We start from the raw sequence: 7471 nt of genomic DNA, 5'->3' as shown, positions 1-7471 counted from the left end.
TTGGGTATAGCTTAATTTTCAATGTGAGCACTCTTCAAATATCAGGAGGCAAAACTCACAGTCCTTAGTGAGAACGGTCGCACATATCGGCGGTTTTTAGCGGAGACTAGCTGACTAGTGATCGAACGAGTTCTGTCACGGTCGTGGTGTGATGCCTTTTGTCAGTTTCTAAACTGAAAATATTAAATTAAAATAATATTATTCCTAATAAAAATAATAAAAATAAACACTAAGAAATAAAAGAAGCAGCCAAAGTGGGCGCAGGAAGGCTTTCGCTTGCGCCGTTAAGATCACCAAAGTGCCATCTGTATTTTTTTTTTCACTGCAGAACCGCATGCAGGTAGGGTGCTGCATAGTCATCTTGGACACGTACGGAGATGTTCAATAGGATTCAAGAAGGGAAATCAGATTTTCCGCGCCACACTGAATACGCTGCAAGAGATGACCCCGTTACCGTCAACATCACCAGCACCAGCATCACCACCAGCAGCACCGCAACCAAGAAAAACGGCACAAAAAGAAAAAAAAAAGCAAACGACTTCCAGAAGGAGTTTATTGGCCATCTCCAGAAACAAATTAGCGAAAATGAAGCTTTCGAGATATCACTTGATCTGAGTTTGAATAAGATTCTCAGGAAGATAGCGAGTAGATGCAAAGCAAAAATAACGGAAATCCTGGCAGATTATGAAGACCAGGTTGAATGAACAGCTGTCCGTGTTTTTTCATGTTTAAAATTATGAACCATGCAGTTTTTATTTATTTTCTTGTTACTCTGTTCAATATTTCATGAATAGGTTTGTTTTTCTTGGATGTATAATATTAATATAATTTCATGTTATTATTCATTACAGTGTTTTGTTTTCGAACAGATATATCGCTTTGTATTTTGCTGGGTTCAAATATAACTGTACTCGAAAAAAAAACTGCAAAAGTTGCTTTCGTTATTTACATTTTATAAGCTCAGTACCATCTTAATGTGCGAAGGTGGGACATGAAACTATGAGGCAATACCAAATAAATTGACAGAGTGGTAAATATAAAATTTGGTTACCTTTAGTACAATAACTGATGCACTTCACAGACTAGCAAGCCACCTGCAGAAACCTCGTCAAAGGAAGAGTTGCCAAGAAGGCGGCAACAATCCTGAAGGAAGATTCCAAAAGGATAATTGGTCACCGTAATATGGACACTGTTGGTACTCAGGTAGCAGCATCCCACCGCTGCCACCAGTTGTTGGAACTCAGGTAGCGTGGTCGGGCCGGAGAAGGGACGATAAGAATCGGAGACGTGGTTACGAAAAAAAAAGAAAGGAAAACTTTATACAGGCTATTTACATGCTGTACAAGTGAGAGCAACTGAGAGTGCCTCTCAGTAAAAGGGAGTCTTAAGAGACAGGTGTCTCTCCGGAATCGGGTTCTTTGTGGGGTCAAACGACCTGCCGAAATTGCAGCTAACGCGTGATCATTCCGGTCGATTGAATCTTCGCATTAATCTTCTTCGGTGGGCGTGCATGCCGTTCATAACAGCACCCCCGCCGCCAGACAATACGTCCGGAGCATTAGCTGCTCCTACGCAGCTCGGCTGACTGGACGTGCGAGAATGGTCCATCGTTCCACAGTCCTCCAGGCCTTTCGCATCCTGGTGTCTGAACTCCAGCTCTGGGAGTTTCTCTGCGAGGCGAGGCGAACGAAACCACAAACGCCAAGCCACACACAACAAAAGCAAGCGCCGTCTGCAGCCCACTTGTCCCGCCAGACCATCACCAAATCAAAACTTATTGCGCTGCAGAGATCCCTCTCAGATCATTCTCAAATTAAGCAGAATTTCCCCGAACGAACACTAAGCGTCAACCGGATGCTAGGTTCAGATTCTCGGACCTCTCAAAAACATTGTCCATGCGTGACACTTCAATACAAGGGAAAATTATAATTGGTCTTCAATTGGTCGCGAGGTGGAAGCAATCTCGGACGTCACCCGAGCAGGTGGGAATCCACCAAGAGGTCAGACAGAGACCCAAACAGAGACTCAAGGTAACTCTGGCGCCCACGCCGCAGCCCGAGCACTTGCTTGTCGGTCGTTATCCAAGGTCGGTGAGGAGAAGAAGGAAAGACTGACCACCTACCAGGAGCTATTACAGCATTATAGGCTGGAAAGGAAAACATACCCACCGGATCACAAAGAACTCATTAAGGAGAAAGAAGTAATGTTATGCAAACTACAAACTAATACATACCCACACCACAGCCTTCTGCATAGGATTAACCCTGCGTTATATTCACATAAAGGTTCATTTTGTGAAGAATACTCGAATCTATTTCATATGGTGTGGGTACGTTAAAAAAAAAACCGGAGCTAGCTATCATCAGAAACCCCACAACTGAGCAGTTGGATGAGATGACCAGTTCACGCCTTGAGGACCACAAAAGAACTGGTGCAACAGGCGAAACAGGCGGCCATCTCCAATGAAGTCCTGGACTAATGACTCCACTCACTTTTTTTTCCTCATAAAAAAAGCTTTATTCATTCAGTCTAGCTCCCTCACTTGGTCGTGCTTTCATCGCGGTTTCCTTGAACTGGGGTCATCATACACGCATCGCGTCGACAAAAAGGAGACAGTGAGGCGCCGTCTACTGGCTCCCGGAGGGGCAGACAATTCCTTCGGTAGGGATAGGCGTCTACAGGCGAAGGAAAAGGCGCTGACAGGCGATGTCCGACCGAAAGGCGCCAATGCCACAAAGAGCCTTTTCCACCGTCCGTCCCGACCACGGTGGTCCCGACACAGCAGTGCTGCTCAGGGGACAGGTAATGACGAAAAGCCTCACCTGACTCCCTCTCACCCGAGGTATTTGACCGACCTTCCAGCGAGGTATGTCGTACAAGCCACAACTTCAGCAGAAGAAACGTCCTCGGCACGCAAAATTTATTTAACCCCACTATTTTATTTAGTGAAACGTCCGCAACCTCGCAACAAAGCGCAATCCTGTAGCCGACCATTCCGAAGACTCAGGCCACAGATTCAACTTCGACGAAACCAGCGTGCTCGAAACCGAAACAAATTACCTGAAAAGGCTCCTACTCGAATCCTGCACATCCAAACTACCTCGAACAGCACCAACCGCACAAAAGGAAACCTGCCCCCAGTATATGCCCAGGGACTGTGCTCTGCAACTCAAAGAAGAAAAGTCGCCATTGACCGCCTCCCCACTGTGCGACAACGTCACTCCCAGCCTTAATCCTCTCTTCCTCCAACCTTCCCCACGACTTTCGTATCACAGCTGTTGTTCTTTTGACCTCCTCCTCCCCTCCATACATGCTAAAGACCCTAGCTACTGGCCCCAGTAACCCCTGATGAAGGAACAGAGCCGGCTTCGAAACGTTGGATTTCAAACTAAAGTTTTTGGTTGCAGTAGTGCAGAGTTTATTACAAGTGTTCAAACCCAACCAGACAGGCAAATAAGCCAGAATGCTAGGCCAATCATGAGGCCAGGATAAGGCCGCATGAGATACGTTCTCAAGGGTAAGGTAACGTCTCCCACAAAAAAAATTCGCCCAATTGATACACCTGACGGGACATTCAGCGCGCCAGCATCTGTGCGGGATTTTATCGTGCTTTTCGTGAAAAAAAAAACTGTTGGACAGTTGGCGTTGGACCCCAACGTCTACCATAATGAAGCGGTAGTTGGAATCTACAACGCCCAACATTAATCAAGAATAATGTCCTTCGTAGTTATAACAATCGCACCCACTGTCCTCTGGTCATGTTATGGTAAAATATTTGCCATCTATGCTTCCCACACAGTTTAGAAAGTTCTATTATGAGGAAAAATTCTCCCTGATGGCTCGTCACTCGGCTGCCGAAGAAGTCTTAAGAACAACCGGAGCAAGGCAGTCCCATAAGGAGTGCAACGTCTCTTTGAGGATGCGCGACACTGTGGACGCATGCATTCGGTAGCTCATAGCTATGTCCTGCAAAGATCCGCCTGTAGCGAGGAACCTGCAAAAACAAAACAGCACTGAGACTTTAACGGCAACATGATGATGCTTCGCATGCGGCAGTACTAATTGTTCTGTTGCATACAGCGCACGTAACTCACTAATGGCCCCAAAGCAAGATAACTTAGTTTGGGATGCCTACTGGCGACCATTTAGGGTATACCAGTGTTGTATTATACAACCGCAAGCAAATAAAAGGACAGGTGGCTCAGTAAACATTCAAAAGCAAATCAAGAGCTCCATCTTCTATTCAGAGTCTCTTCGTAACTAAATATATTACAGATTTAAATTTTTTACATGGCACCTAAAGAATGTTAAAGAAAAAATTTGTAAAGAGAGCTAAATCATATGATTTGTAATTTTTTTATGAATGAAACAACGTAAATTATTTACCGCAGGGAAACTGCCAGCCTCTCTAAAGGTAGATAGGCCTCCTGCGGGTTGGTCCACGAAGAATTCTGTAGTATAGACCAACTGCAGCAGCTTGTCAAAGGATCATTTGGTCATTCTGTACGTAAAATATCAACAAATGATGAAGAACTGGAGCATTCGATCAATATATTACTCTTTTCATTAACAACAATTAACCCACTACTTCAAATCCAGAGTGCAAGATTGGCTCAGTATGTAATGCCGCTGACGCCTGGTGCTCATTGCACTACTGCCACAAGTTTGGTCATTGAAACGCGCACCGCAGGCATGGATTTATTTACCTGAAGTGAAGTGGTATTCCGGGTTGGAGTGCCGCACCTCTTGCACTATGTAGTGGTACTCGCCGCTGAAAGGACAACTGTGAAAATTTGACAAATGTACATGGAGCCCTTGCACCGCAGACGACGCACAAGCAGCGCGAGCACAAAGTTCCGTCGTGCTAGGTATGACCATGCCATCCTAAACAACGTTGGCAAAGCAAACTGCGCGAAATCACTTCGTCCGAGCGGGCAATCCGAAAAGTCTGAGCGGAGCTCGCCGAGGCGACCGGGACTGTTTTGTAAATTCAATGATAGGCGGCGTGCTGTACGATGGACGTTTTCAGATGCCTGTATATAAGGAATGTTAATACGAAATGGAGAAAGCGAACTAACGAAAATTGACAAGCAAATATCTGGACAGCAGTAGGAATGCAAATCAGCAATTATCGGTTAAGAAAAAGGTAAAAGAAACAGAGAGAGCTCTGCGGAAAACAGGGATGCTGACGAAATCAGCACTGGGAACATGAAGGATTTTTAAGCAGGAAGTTTCCACAGAAAATATCTATGATAATTGTAAGGGAAGCACTTTGTTGTTTGAGGCCAGGACGGGAGTTTTGAGTACAAAGACATATAGAGCCAGGTACCACGGGACAGACACGTTGTGCGTTGCGTGCGGAGAGCAGAAGGAAACGGCTAAACACTTGATACTTTTCTGTAAAAGGCTTCACCCTACAGTGGAAAGCAGCGGGGCTGATTTATTTAAGGCATTGGGGCTTAAGAACAGTGAAGGGGAAGTAGATTTTAAGCGGGTAGAAGTAACCAAGAGAAGGTTATCTGATTGGTGGCTAAAATCAAGAGAAGAGTAAACTTTCATGTCATGGCTTGGTGGCTTGAGCCACCGCCCGATTTAAAGGGTTCAGCCGTATCCATCCATCCATCTGTCCGTTGACAATTGACAAGCGTGCGGTGCGGACGCTTGTTTCGGTGCTCTTCCGATTACGCGTGGTGACCGGGACCTGATGGACGGACGACTGCGAGAGCGCCGTGACTACGACAAATCGATGAGTTCTTTCCTTTAATATTTTGAGAGCTTAAATTTAGGCTAGTTGTAGATCTAGACTAGTTAGGTGAAGTGCTTGCGAAGGAGGCGGCGGTGGCTCAGTCGTTATGGCGCTCGGCTGCTGGCCCGAAAAACGCGGGTTCGATCCCGGCCGCGGCTGTCGAATGTCGATTGAGGCGAAATTCTAGAGGTCCGTGTACTGTGCGATGTCCGTGCAGGTTAAAGAACCGCAGGTTGTCGAAATTCCCGGACCCCTTCACCGCGGCGTACCTCATTGCCTGAGTTGTATTGGGACGTTAAACCCTATAAACCATAAACCATGCAGGCGAAAGAGCAGGCCAGTGCCCTAACGGCCGGGCCTTTTCCGGACGGAAGCTATAGATTTGCAGGGCTCATTTGTTAGTTAATTGGTTTAGACAGGGAGTTAGTATTTCTTTCTAGGTAATTGGCTTTTGCGGTAAGCAAAGTTTTATTTGAGCACGTGGTTGCACGTGGTTTTTTCTTTTCTTGCATTTTGTGGTAGTAATAATAGAGTGATGCTAAGATGGTCAAGCAACTGAAGTTTAAATGTAAGGAGTGTGTGGCGTCGGTGAATTTCAAGGAAACGCGGTTCGAATCTGTAGAGGAGGCTGAAGGCGTGAATTTTATGTGCAAATGCTGCGTATTAGGTGCACGTCTTTACAGGGCTGACAAAGTGAACATCAACCTAGCGTTATGTGTGGGTGTTCTAGAAAGAGAGCTACAGGTGGAGAGGGCAGAGAAGCGGAAACTTCAAGAACAGCTTAGTCAAGTGTTGGAGACAAAAATGGCTGACACCGCCAAGCGATGCCACATTGGCGGACAGTCCAGCGCCACCCACGTGGATGGCGCCTGCCCTCGCATGGACACCGATAAGGAATTAGGTAAGGCACGTTCAGACAGGAACAGCTACGCACACGTGGCTGCTAGGATGCCTGGAGGAGATGGAGAGAAGAGGAACAAGCTAACTCCCAGGAATAAGGTCACATTCACAGATAAGAGGCAGCATAATAATCCGGAAGTTAGGATGGAGGTAGGAAATAGCCTAGTGCTTATCGGTGGTGACTCAAATATGAGTAGGTGCGAAATAACTATAACGGAACGAGTAAATGGTGAGAAGCAGGTAGCAGTCGGGGCATTCCCAGGCAGGAAAATAGACGCAGTACTGAGAGAGACAAAAAACGAACTTTCTAAGAATGTTCCAGGGCGCAATTTGGTAGTGGTAGCGGCATGGCTAAATTATGCCTTCAATGGTGAAGCCGCAAAAGTAGTGGAAAGATTAGCGGAGGGAGTTGACGACTTAAAGGCCATAGCACAGCATGTCCAGATCGTGGTGTGCACAGTGCCAAAAGTGCAAGGACGATACGGAGAAATTGCCAATGACATTGTGGCTGTTAATCGGGAGATAAAGAAGTCAAGCCAGGAGAAAGGCTTTGAAGTGGCAGACATAAGCAGGGAAGTGCATAGAGCAGGCTTTGCCGAAGGCTTTACACGAGATGGCATCCACTTTAATGGAAGGCTAGGAGCCGATATCGGGTGGCGCCAGGCAGGCCGGGCAGTAGCTTTCTTATGGGGTCCACTGCTGCTCAGGGCGTAGGGGTAGATAGAAGCAAAGTAGAAAGTGCAACAACGGAGGCTGACGCCAATAAAATGGCAACTAGAAGGTCTAGGAAGAGAACTACAAAAAAGGAATTTAACACCAGGATCA

The sequence above is a fragment of the Amblyomma americanum genome, chromosome 2 (assembly GCF_052857255.1).
Source record: "Amblyomma americanum isolate KBUSLIRL-KWMA chromosome 2, ASM5285725v1, whole genome shotgun sequence".
NCBI lineage: Eukaryota > Metazoa > Arthropoda > Arachnida > Ixodida > Ixodidae > Amblyomma > Amblyomma americanum.
Note: the sequence above shows the minus strand (reverse complement) of the source record.